This window comes from Euphorbia lathyris, chromosome 1, assembly GCF_963576675.1.
Source record: "Euphorbia lathyris chromosome 1, ddEupLath1.1, whole genome shotgun sequence".
Lineage (NCBI taxonomy): Eukaryota > Viridiplantae > Streptophyta > Magnoliopsida > Malpighiales > Euphorbiaceae > Euphorbia > Euphorbia lathyris.
In genome coordinates this window covers 114,531,877-114,546,963 of record NC_088910.1, presented here as the reverse complement: position 1 = coordinate 114,546,963, position 15,087 = coordinate 114,531,877, and the positions used below count along the sequence as shown (strand labels likewise).

The following is a 15,087-nucleotide window of genomic DNA, read 5'->3' as shown; positions in this document are numbered from 1 at the left end:
CCCTAAAAACACATCGCTAGAAAAATCTCTCTCCAAATTTCTATTCTCTCTCAGTACGACTCTATCATGGCTCGCCTTAGCGAAAATGGCTGAGGAATTGGGGGTTGAAATGACAATTCGTTCAATGGGACATCTCTTACAGTATGGGGAACAAAATATCCGTCGTGCTGTTTCTTTAGCTCTTGGTCTCCTCTGCATATCGAATCCAAAGGTACAAATCTTATTGTAGCTATCCAACGTCTGCCGGTTCTATCTAATTAACAATTTCAACGGGCAGTTGCAATTGAGCAGAGAAATTATATTACTTTAAAGCTTTGGCAATGAAATTAAGAACTCTGGCGTCTTATCTTCTTACTTCCTCATTTTGCTTTTAAAAGCGCATTCCAAATTGTATCAGATGATTGCAAATCCATCTCATTATTACATTGCTTTAAGGATAAGTGATAGGGACTTTGTTGTTTGAGATTATCTAAAAATTTCGTATTTTTGCATAGTTTGAGACCAACTTTGTTGTTTGGTGATAAATTAAATTGTTTGCTTACTGAACTCTCTCCATGAGACATGATCTCAAAATGTAAGGACAAGAGGGGCTAGCGGATGAGGATATCATAGTTCGATTTGCGGTTTAGCTTTCGCCGATCCGATCACCGAAATGGAGGCTCTCTATTTGCTTGCAATGCCGGCTGTTTGCCTTTCGGAAAGGTTTCGTTTATTCAAAAGGCGCTACTAAACTACTGTATTTGTAGTGTAGTACAGCTTTCCTGACCTAACTCCTCTCAGATGCAGAGGGAACGGCTGGAAAATAAGGGCAAGTCCTGCTCTTTCGCCAATAGAAATGCAACGAGATGCCCTTTCTTTTGCTTTCCGCTTCAAAAGTCTCCATGATTACGTAGGTTGGGGGGTAGGTCCTGGTGGGGAAGTTCTTCTTCCCTCGGATTCGGCATAGCCTTCTGCTCTTCTGCTTCAGACAAGTATCAGGCATAGAAAAACCAGGGGGGATAATGAAATTGACGGTGATACTGAATGGGAGGATCTAAAAAATTCGACAAAGTGCCTTCTTCTAACTAGGAGAGTCCGCAACAGGTTAATGTTATGGACACGTTGAACAGACTTAGCCACGACACAGATTCTGAAGTTGCAATGGTAAATGAGATTTGCTAGACTAATAACTTTATCATCCTAAAGGTTGCCAAATTTGTGTGAATACTGCAGGCTGCAGTTATGTCCTTAGGTTTGATAGGTGCAGGAGCCAATAATGCTCGAATCGCTCAAATGCTTATGAACCTTTCAAGCTATTACTACAAAGATGTCGCCCTTCTTTTCTGTGTAATGCTTTTCATATGTTTATTTCTTGTGTATTTGCAATCATGCTTTGAGGTTTTACTTAATATGTCCTTCTCAGGTGCGACTCAAGGTCTTGTATATTTGGGGAAAGGCTTGTTAACTCTTAATCCATATCATTCTGATCGTTTCTTGCTATCACCGTAAGTACTCTCTTCCAGTCTCTGAAATCCTAGTTGTCAATAGAATGGAATTGTAAGATTCGGTTCAAATTCATATGTAATGAAAAAATAAAATGTGTATCACAGTGTAGCAATTTCATATTACATATATAATTTTGTATCAGTCTCTGGATCTATATCTTTTCTTCCCTTGTAGGACGGCTCTTGCCGGTCTGGTAATTATGCTTCATGCATGTCTTGATATGAAAGCTATCATCTTGGGGAAATATCATTTTGTTCTCTACTTCCTAGTCTTAGCAATGCAAGTATGTTCCAGACTGGAAACTTGGTTCTGTTTTATGTGCAACCTTGTTGTGTTTATAGATGCACTAATTTTCTCCTGTCTGTCGTGTTATTTTTTGGGGTTACAGCCACGAATGTTGTTGACTGTGGATGAGAATCTTAAACCTTGATCTATGCTTTTGTAAAATGAATCAATGCCATGATAGCACATCTTTATATAGATATTTTGATTCATCCATTAAGGATAATTTATGCTACATTCTTTTGTCATGTTTCCATGAGCCATTGGAGAACATAGAGCTTACACTCATAACAAACCCCAATATCTCGATGTTGACTCTTTTTTCACTTGAATAGCTTAATTGGTTAATGTATCCCTTCATTATCAACTCCAAAAATTCCATTATGTTCTTCTTTCCAATAAGTTGAAATTAATCTCTAGGGTTGGATAAAAATGTTGTCTGCTATTGCATTTATTCTTAGTTTGCACATTTAAATCATTTTATAACAAAAATAATAGGAGGGCCTAGATTGGTCCATGAATTAAAATAGTCTATGAAGAATAAAATATGAAGTTCGTGCATCTCTTTTTTGCCACTTTTCTATCCTCTACATGTTCTAATTTCCGAGGGCAGTATTGCGATCTCAGGCTATCATGCTGGAGTTTGTGTAATCAATATCGTCTGAGTTAACTTCATGGATGGAAACTGCATAGGTTGAAAAGTAACCTCGGGGTTCTATCTGATCATATCTGGTGAGCTTAAATGTTAATCAAAAGATGAAAAATTCCTATTACATGGGTTAACTTTTAGGCTGCACTTAACCATGAGCAGGGCATATTTGATCATTCCTATGTTTCCTTTTTTTTCTAGGACAGATACAGCAGGAGATTTAATCCCGATTTAATAGCTCCGTGAAAAGAAAAGTACAACATGCCTCAGCATGAAGTACCAAGTGATCAACAAGGTGAAGACGAAGGTGATGCTTAAACGACTGCAGTTCGTAGTCCACATAAGCTTGTAAGTATTTGAAATTTAAAGATCATGTATGCTTAAGTTGTATGAGCGTATGAATTGGTGGTCATTGTCATATATGCTTATTTTTGTTAAGTTTTGTATCTATAAATAGCTCTGATAATGTGGCAGAACTCCTTGTATATGATATACATTGGAAATGCAAGTTCTCTTTTCACGATTCCTATAAATAATTTTTGTTCTTCCGGTTCCAAATGATTCATCAGAAATAACTATCATAGTTCAATTTTGATTGAGTTATCCCATCATTGAATGTGGTTGCAAATCTGATAACTTGAGGTGATCTGCAGGCTCAAAAAATATTTGGTAAGAGATGGACAGAAATAGCAAAAGTTGTTTCTGGCAGGTATATACAAGAACTTTCTTTTCCCTTTTCATATGGATTAAAAGATTACTAGAATTTCATCCGGATATTTGCAATTGACAAAACAAGTTTTGCACATTTTATCTGTATCAAATACAGTCTGTTACCTCTTCGCAACTTAATGCATCTCTTTCTTGCCTTTCATTGACCAGATCAAAATAGTAAGACTCAAGGAACATTCCTCAGAAAGGATGATCCCAAGATAACTGCTCTAATTCAATAAGCCGAGCTTCTGGCATTGAAAGTTAAGACAGAGAATACAGACCAGAGTCTGGAAAATGCTTGGAAGGTGAACTCATCTGGTGCACTTGTCATGGAAAAGTCATTAACTGGCATGTCTTTTATCAGAGTTATAATCTCTATGTTGGGAGGAGTGGGATCCTTGCTATTAGGGGGAGTAACAATGAGAATGCTACTGAATATTTAGGGGTTGAAGTTGATCAAATGCCTTAGTTGCATCTTATTATTCCTGAAGAGTATGTATGTAAATATCTACTAATTTGGAGTTGTTCTTGTCAAGCCGAGTAATTGAGCTTGAAAAGCCTAAAATGATTTCATTGCTCCTCATATACTTAATGATAGAATCCTACTCTTCTTTAAGTGGAAACATACAGATAGCTTCTTGTGATTCCAATCTCAACATATATATATATGGTGGAATTTCAAGTGAATATGAGAATGCTACAGTCTTTTCTAAGGAGTTTGAAGGATATGTTACATTATGACTTTATTATATTTTTTATTATGTATTTTTGGATCATGTGAGAATTTTAAATTTCCGTTAACATATTTGACCTATTATGGTTTCTTAATTGCAATTAAGGATTTCTTTTATGCTATTATTTAAATTCAAAAATTGCTATTATATTATGGTGTTATATTAAAAAACTGTTAAATTGTCAAAGAAAAAGTGATGTTATGAACATATATGAAAGAATTGTTTGAAAACAAAAATGTAAAATAAAAAAGTATTAAATGAAAAAATGTTAAATTAAAAAGTGTTGCAATTCTATATAAAAATGGTTGCACCTATAAAACAATGTTGCAAAAAAAACATGTTACAAGTAAGTTTAAAAGTGTTGCTTATAATTTTATTCGACAATAGTGTTATCTGGTCTCATTTAGGCAACATTTTCATTTTAGTTGCCATAGGGTAGGAAAATGTTGCTACTGATACCAGTAGCAACACTTGTATTGATGTTGCTAAAAATGTGAAAAAATGTTGCAAATGACATCTTTGGCAACCTGCAAAAATGCAACACGTTTTTTTGGCAAAAAATGTTGCCTATATGTCAATAGCAACACAATAATGACTTTAGCCAACACTTGTTTGGTGTTGCAACAGACCATCTATGGTGTAGTGACTCTGTGGAATGATCCTCCAATTCTTTTATTTTATACTAGTATATTCTTATATTTTGCTCCATTTAATTTTAAGTCCGTACTTTACCACTAAATACTTCGCTAAATGCACATTTTTCAATTATTTATTTATTTATTGAAGATGATTTTACAAAACATATGATAATAAATTTAAGTTAAATGCTCGTATTAAACCATAACTTAATCTCAATCAATCAAAAAAAAAAAAACCATAACTTAATCAAAGCTAATACAAAAAAAAAAAAAAATCATTTATTCACTTATTTCAGAATAACTGTTTTTGTAAATTTTTGGATCAAATTTAATACAAACGATTTAAAAAAAATGCAGATTTAGTCCTAATTTTTGAAATTGTTTAAATTTAACCTCAATATTTTCAAACAAAATTAATTTTAATCATACGCCAGAAATTTAAAAAAGCTAATTGACTATTATTTAACTCATGCATCATACTTTTTAAATAAGTTTGTCGATAAATTGAAACAACATCGTATATTTTTTCTAGGTTATTTACAACCATATTAGTAACAAAAATAAGTATTTTAGACATTTTTATAAAATAAATAAATTGTGATTTGAAGTCTATCACACATTTAAACGGCCTATTTTGAACATTTAACACTTTTATTTCCTGATTTAAAAAATTTCAAAACTGATACAATATCTCAAAGTCAAATTCTCACCTTAAGTATGTCTCATGTCTATGTCTCATGTCATGTCTGTAAATAAGTTTAGATATGTGATATTTTCATATATAAATTCACAATGACAAATAATAAATGTTCAATTATATATTAAACCGAAAATAGAAACAAAATAGAAGCTTCATAAAGGAATGAAATTAAGAGAGCTAATATATTTGATTAAAACATTATATAGCCTCCCGTTAAAAAAAAACATTATTTAGCCTCTAATCAAATAATCAAATAAATATGTTTACGTTTATATCTTAACTTATACTTTAGTGGAATGTTGATTTTTCGGTCTCTCCAACTGGAGTGTTTTCTGTCTGTTCCTCTGAACAGTGAACCCTAGCTGCCGGTCGTCTTCTATCTCCCTCGTCGTTTGATCACCTTGTTTTGATCCGCTTCATCTTCGCCGGCAACCATAATGAACCGCGGAAAAGGCCTTGCGGCCGCCTATGCCCAATTGTGCCTCACGGATGACGACGCGGAGGGCCTCATCCTTGATACCGAAACCGCAGCACCGCCGGTGCTCCCTCATTTTTTTTGTAATCAGCCAATTCCTTACATCAAAACCTACCCGCTTTGAATCAATGAAAAATACCTGATAACTAGCGATGAACTTCTGATCGGATTCCTTCCCTGCGGGGGGCGTCGTTGGGTTCGACGAGGGGAAGCTCCGATGCCAAAGTCAGTATAGGAATAAAGAATAAACTGTATTAACAAAGTAGGGTTTGAAAATGAAAAAGTGTGTACCTCAATAGCTTGAGATGTAAGCTATTTATAGTCATGAAGTCGTAACTCCTAGTAACTAGAAAGTCTTCATTAATGCCTCATTAATGGTGGTTACGGATCTCCTTTAAGCTTGGCCGTTAGCTCATTAAAGAACCATTAACTGCCTTTATTGGGAATCGGCCCAACCGTTCGGCGGGCGGATCGAGGCATGATGGCGGGTCTCCCATAGGTTTGACTACGGACCTCACGTGGCGGAGTCCAGGTGATACGCCATTCGGATGACTTCCTTGATACGCCATCGCTTCTCAGACCGCCCCAATACGCGGCTGTTTCGGCAAATATCCTCTTTGATCCCTTGGATAATATCTCGATGTTATCAGAAGCCCCCCCCCCCAAAGTTCCACTAAAGTCCTTTAGGGCTTTTGCACTTCCTTGCACGCCGCCATGATGAATCACATTTATGATCACTCTGTTCCAGGCCATTCATCGAGCGACAAGTGTCCTAGGCGCGCTGCTCGAGGTAGGAGGTGATATATTCTTCAACCTCCTTCTTCTCTTTCCGATTTACTTGCTATTTTCCTCTCATTTCGTTCGAGTTTCCTCAGAGCATTTTCCGGCATCAAGAATCTCCAAAGCTTCTGATTCTCATGTAAGTTAATCTTCTCGTCTTGTTTTCTGGGTTTTTTTATGAGTTCTTCTTCTGGATCTACTACTGAACTTTTTGATTTGACCACCACTTCCTCCGAAATTAGCTGGACCACTTCTTTCGAGAGTTTTAGTTCTTCTGAAAGTGCACCTAGCTATGATTTTACCGAGTTGTGTAATACGGCGAGGGAGAGTAGGAATCGTTGAACCCATTTGTTTAGGACCCAAAATTTTCCTGTCGCCATGACTCATATTGCTCCGGCGATAGATTCTAGGAGATTGTCCGAAATGGAGGCTTCCTCCTCAATTCCGATTAGGAAAAAGGCTCCTCGGGCAGAGTCTACTCCGTCTTATATGAGCGCTGCGGATCTAGCAGATTTGGCGAATCGTTATCCATGGATCAAGGATTACGAGACTGAGTTGGAGGCTGCCCACCAGCGACCCGCCTGTCCACCCGTCGGATATCTGTCTGTGTATAGTTGTCATGTAGAGAGAGGATTCCGTCTTCCTCTTCCTAAGATGATAGCGGATATCCTGGAGTATTTTGGGATCACTGTCTGCCAGCTGCATCCAAATGGCTGGTTGGATTTGGCTTTAGATTGTTATCTAGCTTCGAACCTGGGGGTAATCTGTAATCCTCAAGTCTTCTGGTCTCTACACAAACCTACGAAGCGTAAATCCGAGTCTTTCTATACCTTCGCCAAATTCAAAAGTTACTCGCCCTTCTGTGGTAAGATGTCGAACGTCCATCTCTGGGACGAAAGATTCTTTTTTGTTAAAGTGAAAGAAGGTGAACCCCTGGGATTCCCATCGGTTTCGAATACTAAACCTTTGCATATGGCTGGAGATCTACGTATACTGACGGACAGTGATGAGAAGGTGGCGGATCTAATGAAAAGCATCAAGACAGATGCTTGGACATATGCCGATGCTTTGGAATTCATGATGAATGATATTCCTCTGATCCGCTGCGAAGAGAACAAAATTACTTACGTGAAGTTTACCCAACTAGATAAAGGTAATTTTGTTTCTTCCTTGAACTTTGATTATTTCGTTGTTCCCTTGTTAGGGGTTTGTCTGAGGCAAGTCGCGCCCTTGTAGAGATGCATAGAAAACAGAAGGAGCTAGAGGCCCAAAAAGATACGCAGGTGGCGGATCCCCATAAGAGCTCTGGGAAGCATCCTGCTAATGACGTTGTGGATCCCCCTCTGCAGAAGAAGAAGAGATCCGTTGCTTCCGGTGGAGGAAAGTTACTGGCGGATGCCATGAGAGCTGAGAAGCCGCTAACGGAACTAGAGCAGGTATGTTTGCTTTACCGTCTTTCCTGTTCTTATCATGGATCCTAATTTTGGTCTTTTAATTCTTGCACAGGTGGTTAAGCCTGATTTGGGCGGGTACTGGCTCGCCAAGTACGGTCATAAAGGGTCCCTAAGGAATGAGTCGGTCATCAATGATCTGGACGAGGCCCTTGGTCAACTTGGCAAAGTGCATGAGAGCCAGAACAAGTTCTTCGGGTCAACCCATGCCAAGATGGGAAAAAGGGATCTCCTTTCGGTGAGCTTTCTTTATCTCACATTTTTGGATGAAAGAGTGATCTCTACGAGGAGATCTGTGTCTCACATCGCCTTTTATTTTAACAGGCGTATACGCACATGCGTGCCATGGAGGCGGATCTTCTGCAAGGGGTGGTGGATAAGGCGACTATAAAGAGGCTGGAGAAAGAGGTTGCAGTTGCCAATACAAATGCCGCTTCCGCCATTGCTCTTAACGAGAGCAAAGACGCAGAGATCCGCAATCTAAAGGAGAAGTTGGAGGAGATGGAGAAGGATGCTAAGAATCACGAGGATGCCTTGCTGAACGCGGAGATCTTGGTGGGAGAACGTGCTTATTATTACGGTGAATGGATCATAGCGTACGTTAAGCTTTCCTACCCTGAGATTGATTTTGTGGATCCAGAGTACCTGGTCCCCGAGGTTGAAGTTTGCCTAAAATATCGCAAGATCCCCAACGCTAAGGATTTCATCCGTGATCAAATTCGAAAGAAGCTGAGCGGATCAGCTGAGGAAACCAAACCTGTGGTGGATCTTGAAGCGGAGGACCTCGGCGAATCATCTCAAGGGGTAGGTGAAAAGAGCGGTGATGTGATAGATTGTACGGTTCCTCAAGAAGGAACCATTACTGTAGAGAAGGAGATTCCTTTAGAAGGCGCATCTATTGAGAAAGATGCTAAGGAGGATACTCCTGTTTGAATGTAATTTACGTACAATTTATTTTAATCCTTTTTTGCAACCATTCATCTTTACTTTACGCTTTATATCTTTCAGCAAGTAATTTTAGGTTTTAGGATTTGTCTTGTTGGTTCGAGGTAGGTGGCCAGCCATACCCCGGAGTGTGAGCCTTTTTGAAGGCTTGAAGCTTTTATTCCTTTAGAGGAAGTTAAGCTGCCTTAGGCGATCGATTTGCTTCCTATCTTTGAGGTGAATCGATCCGCCACTAGGACTTAGAACTCTTCTTTGGAAAGAGTGTGTGAGAGTGTAAAGACCTCACGTCTGAGAAATGTTCTAACTCTATCTCTGACGGTGATCAATTGTTTCCTATCTTTGAGGTGAATTGACCCGCCGTTGAGATTGTTCTCCTATCTTTGAGGAGAAAGTAGTCATGCAATGATAGCATTTATTCTATTTGTGGGAATGCATTTTGTTGCCTCCCCCATTTTTGAATCTGGAATATTTATATTACTGCAAGAAAAGTACTTAAAGAAAGAATTTGCAAGATGAAAATTTCCTTTTATTAAATGGCGATTCACCTTATTACAACGCATTGGTCTTATGTGTGAGCCTCGTTAAAACCTTTAATAAGAAAAACCACATGGGATAAAAACTTACTAAAGGAAAAAGAGTACTCAAGACCTTGGTTACATTTTATTCTCTGGCGAAATACTTGCGGAGGTTCTGAATATTCCACGTCCGTGGCAGAGTGTTCCCCTCCATATCTTGGATTTTGAAAGTGGCAGGTCCAATTTTGGTGACTATTTTGTATGGCCCCGTCCAGGTGATTCCCAATTTTCCTTTGCCTTCCAAGGATTGAATTTTGTCCGCCTTTCGGAGCACTAGGTCCCTTGGGTTCAGATCCACGAGCTTGGCGTGTTTGTCGTGATAGGCTGCAATCCTCTGTTTGTAGGCGGCCATTCGTACATACGCCTTCTCCCTTCTTGTTTCCAATTAGTCCAGACTTTCCTTTAATCTTTGGTCATTCATGTCTTCACAGTAAAACAAGACTCTGTCCCTAGGGACCTGGATCTCGATAGGGATCACAGCTTCTACACCATAGGTGAGGGCGAATGGTGATTCGCCAGTTGCAGTTCGAGGAGTGGTTCTGTATGCCCATAGGACATTCATGAGGTGACCCGCCCACTTTTTTATTATGCTCACCCAGTCTCTTTTTTGTGCCTTTGACAATCATTCGATTCGTTACCTCGGTCATCCCATTGTTTTGGGGGTAGTAAACTGAGGCAAACCTGGTTTGAATGCATTGGCTTTCACAGAATGTTCTGAACTCTCCAAAATTGAATTGTGTCCTGTTGTCAGTAATAATCATATGGGGAACTCCGAATCTTCCGACTATGTTGTCTCTGACAAACTCGACCATTCGCTCTGCATTTATGGAAGAGACAGCTTCAGCCTCAACCCACTTCGTAAAATGGTCTACAACTACTACAACATATTTCCTTTGTCTCTTGGTAGGAGGAAATGGGCCAACAATGTGAATCCCCCAGATGGCAAAGGGTCATCCTTCAACAATGGGCTTTTGTAGGTGCTTAGCTGTGTGAGATTCGTTTGCATGGACCTGGCAATTATGACAGGACTCCACCAGTTTTTGAGCATCAAGTTCCGCCGTGGGCCAGTAAAATCCTGCCAATCTGTAATTTTTCAAGATGGAGGTGGATGCTTCGTGAGCCCCGCAAGTACCTTCATGAAATTCCTTAAGGATCTGTTGTCCCTCTTCTGTCGTTACACACTTCAACTAGGGGTGACCAAAAGATTTTCTGTACAGCTGGTCATTCATTATGGAAAAGTATGCAGCCTTTCTCACCGTCCGTTTAGCCTCTTCTTTGTCTTGAGGCAAAGATCCAGTGGAGAGATACTGTTGGATTGGTGATCTCCAATCTCCTACGTCAGATGAAAGGAGGGCTACCACTTCTGGGGTGAACGCCGGCCTGTCTCTTCTCTCGAATGGACATTGAAGGTCTGTCCACTGATCCTCGTTTGAGGCTAGTTTAGCCAGGTGATCCGCTTCTGTGTTTGATCCTCTCAACACATGAACCAACTCCCACTTGGTTTCTTTAGACTCCAAATGGTTTAATAGCTTTTTGGCCTCCTCAACGTACTTGACCAAAGTTTCATCTTTTACATCAAAGTTTTTGATCATCTGATTGACCATTAGCTTTGAATCGCTATAGATCACAACTCGTTCTGGCGTGATCTCCTTCAGCAGGCGAAGTCCCAATATCAAGGCTTCATATTCCGCGGCATTATTAGTTGCTGGGAATCTTAACTTCGCAGCATAATGCAACTTGATGTAATGAGGTCCTTTGATCACTACACCAATTCCTGAACCTTCAGCCGAAGAGGCGCCATCTGTGTACATTGTCCATTCTTCCACTTTTGGCCTTGGAAGACTTATGCCCTCTTCAGTGAATTCGTTCACAAAGTCTGCCAAGACTTGACTCTTTAAGGCGAATCTGCCTTCATAACGAACATCAAACTCGCCCAGGCGAATTGCCCACTCCATTAGTCTCCCTGAAGTTTCTGGCTTTTGTAATACCTTCCTCATAGGTATATTGGTACGAACAATAACCGTATGGGCCTGGAAATAAGGTCTTAGGCAGATTGAAGTGGTTACCACTGCTAAGTCCATCTTGTCCAATCTTGAATACCGGGTTTCCGCATCTTTTAAGACTTTGCTCACATAATAGATCGGATATTGTTGGCCATCTTCTTCCCTTATCATGACCGTGCAGACTGCTTTATCCGTAACAGAAACATACATGTATAGGTTCTCACCTTCCAAAGGTCTGCTCATTAGGGGAGGTTCCGATAGGAAGCAATTGATTCCCTCGAAGGCTTGCTTGCAATCTTCATTCCATTCGAAGCCTTTCTGCTTTTTGATCACTTCATAAAAAGGCTGGCATCTACGAGCCGAGCAGGAGATAAATCGACCAAGCGCTATGATCCGCCCGTTAAGGCATTGCACTTCCCTAACATTTTATGGCGCCTTCATGTCTAGCACCGCCTTGATTTTATCTGGGTTGGGACCCACTCCCTTCTGGCTGATCATGTATCCCAGGAATTTTCCATAAGTTGCCCCGAAGGTACACTTCTCAGGATTAAGCTTGATGTTATGGTGACGAAGGACTCCTAAGACTTCCCTTATGTCCTCTGCATGTTTCTCTATGGTGGTGCTTTTAATGATCATGTAATCCACATAGACTGAGAAGTTGTCACCTTTTCTTCCTTCGAATATTTTATTCATCATCCGCTGATAAGTAGCTCCAACATTCTTGAGCCCGAAGGGCATGACCTTAAAACAATAAGTCGATTGGTGTGTTACAAAGGAGGTCTTGACCCTGTCAGACGGTTCCATCGGGATCTGGTGATAGCTAGATTTCACATCTGTGAAGGAATACATTGCGTGCCCTGTAGTTCCATCGACTAGGATATCAATACAAGGCAGAGGGTAGTTGTCTTTGGGACAAACCTTGTTAAGATCCGTGAAGTCGATACACATGCGGTATGATCCGCCTGCCTTCTTGACTAGGACCACATTCGCCAGCCACTGTGTATAAATAACTTCTTCAATGGCGTCCGCCTTCCTCAGCTTAGAGACCTCTTCCTCAATTACTTTCTGTCTCTCTAGACCATGGTTCCTTCGCTTTTGTGCTACAGGGACCGCATCTTCGGTGATATTGAGTTTATGGGTGATCACATCCAGACTGATTCCTGTGAGGATCTCATCTGTCCATGCGAACACACCATTGGACTCGAGAAGAACCTTTGTGATGTCCTCCTTGACCTCTTCTTTTAACCCTCTGTCGATTCGTACCTGCTTGCCCTTCGCCATAAGGAACATTTCCTTATCTCCAAGGGCCGCCGTAACGAGTTCTTCCTCATCATCATCATTAGACTGCGGGTGAATCGACAGGGATGCCGAATATGTCTCCTGGGCAACTTTCTGGTTCCCTTTGATCATTACACCTCCCTTGGCAGTAGGGATGTACATCGTCAAATGGCGAATTGATATGAGAGCCGCCACTTCTGAGATGAAAGGCCGCCCTAAGATGATATTGTATGCCAATTGACCATCCATGATGGAGAACTCCAAATCTCCCATCCATACTTGGTCGTCATCTGCTAATTCGCATTCCAGTGTTACTTGGCCCTTTTTTTGGATTGTGTGACCCGTCACTCCCAGAATATCTACAATGGTAGTCTCAATTTGAATATGGTCAACCTTGAGCTTGGCGAATGCTCCCCTGGTGATGACATTACAAGAACTGCCAGTGTCTACCATCACTCTCTTCATTTCCCATCCTTCCACCATCATAGTAATGATAAGGGCGTCTGTATATGGAGAGATAGCTGGACCAACGTCTGCAAAGGGACGGTTGAGTGACGCCCTATCTAAAGCAGTGGTTTTTGCTTTCTTCACCGTAGGCTGATATCCTGGTCCGCCAGCAATAACATTAATGACCCCCTTAGCCTTTTTCTCTGGCTCATCTCTGGGCTTATCGCCATCTCCCTTTCTATCATTCTGGACGAACCTGTCCAGCTTTCCTCTCTCGATAAGCCTCACGATTTCTCTAGCCAACTCCCAGCATGCATCTGTATCATGGCCATTCCTCCTGTGGTATTTGCAATAATTTTTGGGGTTTTTCCCCGTGTTGGTGTACTCCCCCCCTTTTGGTTCGGGGTATGAAATGCTCCGCTTATGCTGGCTGTTCTCTATCCACACCAGCACTTCGCTTTTGGAAGCGTTCACGGTGTGAACGATGGCGTATATGCCGATTTGTTCCTGGAGCCTCTTCGCCTGTTTCGGGAGGATGAGTCAGGGAGCCTTTCTTTTTCCTTATCCCGTCTCCGAGATTCGCCCCTTCCTTTCTTGGGTGGAGATGCCGACTCTCTACGAATATCATCGACTTCCATAAAGTCTTTGCACTTGTCTATCAGCTCCGCCATATCCTGCGGTTTGTTTCTGATCAGGTCCTCCTATAAGCTCTTACATGTTGTGTTTTTTACGAGCGCTTCCACTGCCATGGAGAGATCCACATCAACAATGCGGATACACAACTTATTGAACTTGTCGACATATTCCCTTAGAGTTTCATTCTCTTTTTGCTTTAACTCAAAGAGTTTTCGTGATTTAACCACTGGAGGGATACTTCCTGCGAATTTTGAACAGAATTCTCTACTCAATTGATCCCAGCTGTTTATCGACCCTGGGTGGAGAGATTGGAACCAATCGTAGGCTGGACCTTTTAGTGTGGTGATGAACAATCGGCATTGCACTGCTTTGCTTGCACGGTTAAGCCCGAGCAACATGCGGTACTTCTTCGCATGGGCTTCAGGATTATCCTCGCCAGAATAGGCTGGTATATTTGGAATCTTAAAATGCCTATCTGTATCCTCGGCCTCAATCCATGCGGCGAAGGGCGATTCGCGATTGGCGAATGGATGATGCCTGGTATTCTCTTCATTCTGTCTACGTACCTCATCCCTGATCTGATCCGCCATAGTGTTGGTCCCGTATAACGTGACAAGGTTAGTTCCAAGGGGGGGGGGGGATAGGAACTATTTAAAATTTTGTCCGTTAAGGCTGACTTCTTTTCTTTGAGAAAAGGTTTACACAGCGGCGCTAAGTAGTTTTAAGACACAAGCTTAGTCAAGTGGTGACTAAGTCTGCTTCTTTCCTTGAGTCAGGAGATATCACTTAAGTCTATTCCTGAACTCAGCTTCTTAGTGCACTCAACTCAGCGTGAGTTCGTTACTTAGTCAGTTTTAATAGCAAGCAATATATATAGAGGAGTTTAAAGGTTAGAAATATGTTACTCAGCAGACATATCCTGGTTCGGCCTCTCCGCCTACGTCTAGTCCCCGGAACTCGTTCCGAGCTTTTTGAATCCTCTACTGAGCTCTTTAAAGGTAGAGCACGAAACCTTTTACAATAGAAGCTGAGTATACAAGAGTACCTTCCTCTATTCCTCTACTCACTCCTATACCTACCGCTGAGTACTATAACCGAGTACTCAGCTTCTCCTTTCTATTCTTCTAGAAATGATAAGTGTTTGTCCTAAACAACAATTGCTAAGACACTTTAGATGAATTAATTCACTCTAGACTTTTACACAAAGATTGGAATTGGTGTAAGATTTGCTTTGCTTTTCTCACAGAACTTCAAGTATGAATTTGGTCAGCGTTTCGACTTGATTGAAGATCTGCATC

The 15,087-nt window shown here is 40.8% G+C and overlaps 1 long non-coding RNA gene across 9 annotated transcripts; it reads left to right on the top strand.

Annotated features, from left to right (window-relative positions):
• On the top strand, positions 1-3,752 carry LOC136213689 (uncharacterized). 9 transcript variants are annotated; one of them, XR_010680835.1, is made up of 8 exons: positions 1-702; positions 781-1,326; positions 1,403-1,484; positions 1,660-1,768; positions 2,381-2,499; positions 2,623-2,764; positions 3,070-3,125; positions 3,296-3,752. It is a non-coding gene; the product is annotated as an uncharacterized lncRNA (long non-coding RNA). The 9 variants fall into 9 exon arrangements; XR_010680805.1 differs by lacking the exon at positions 1,660-1,768 and having other exon boundaries at positions 2,395-2,499; XR_010680823.1 differs by having other exon boundaries at positions 781-1,484.
• Positions 3,753-15,087: the final 11,335 nt, after the last annotated feature.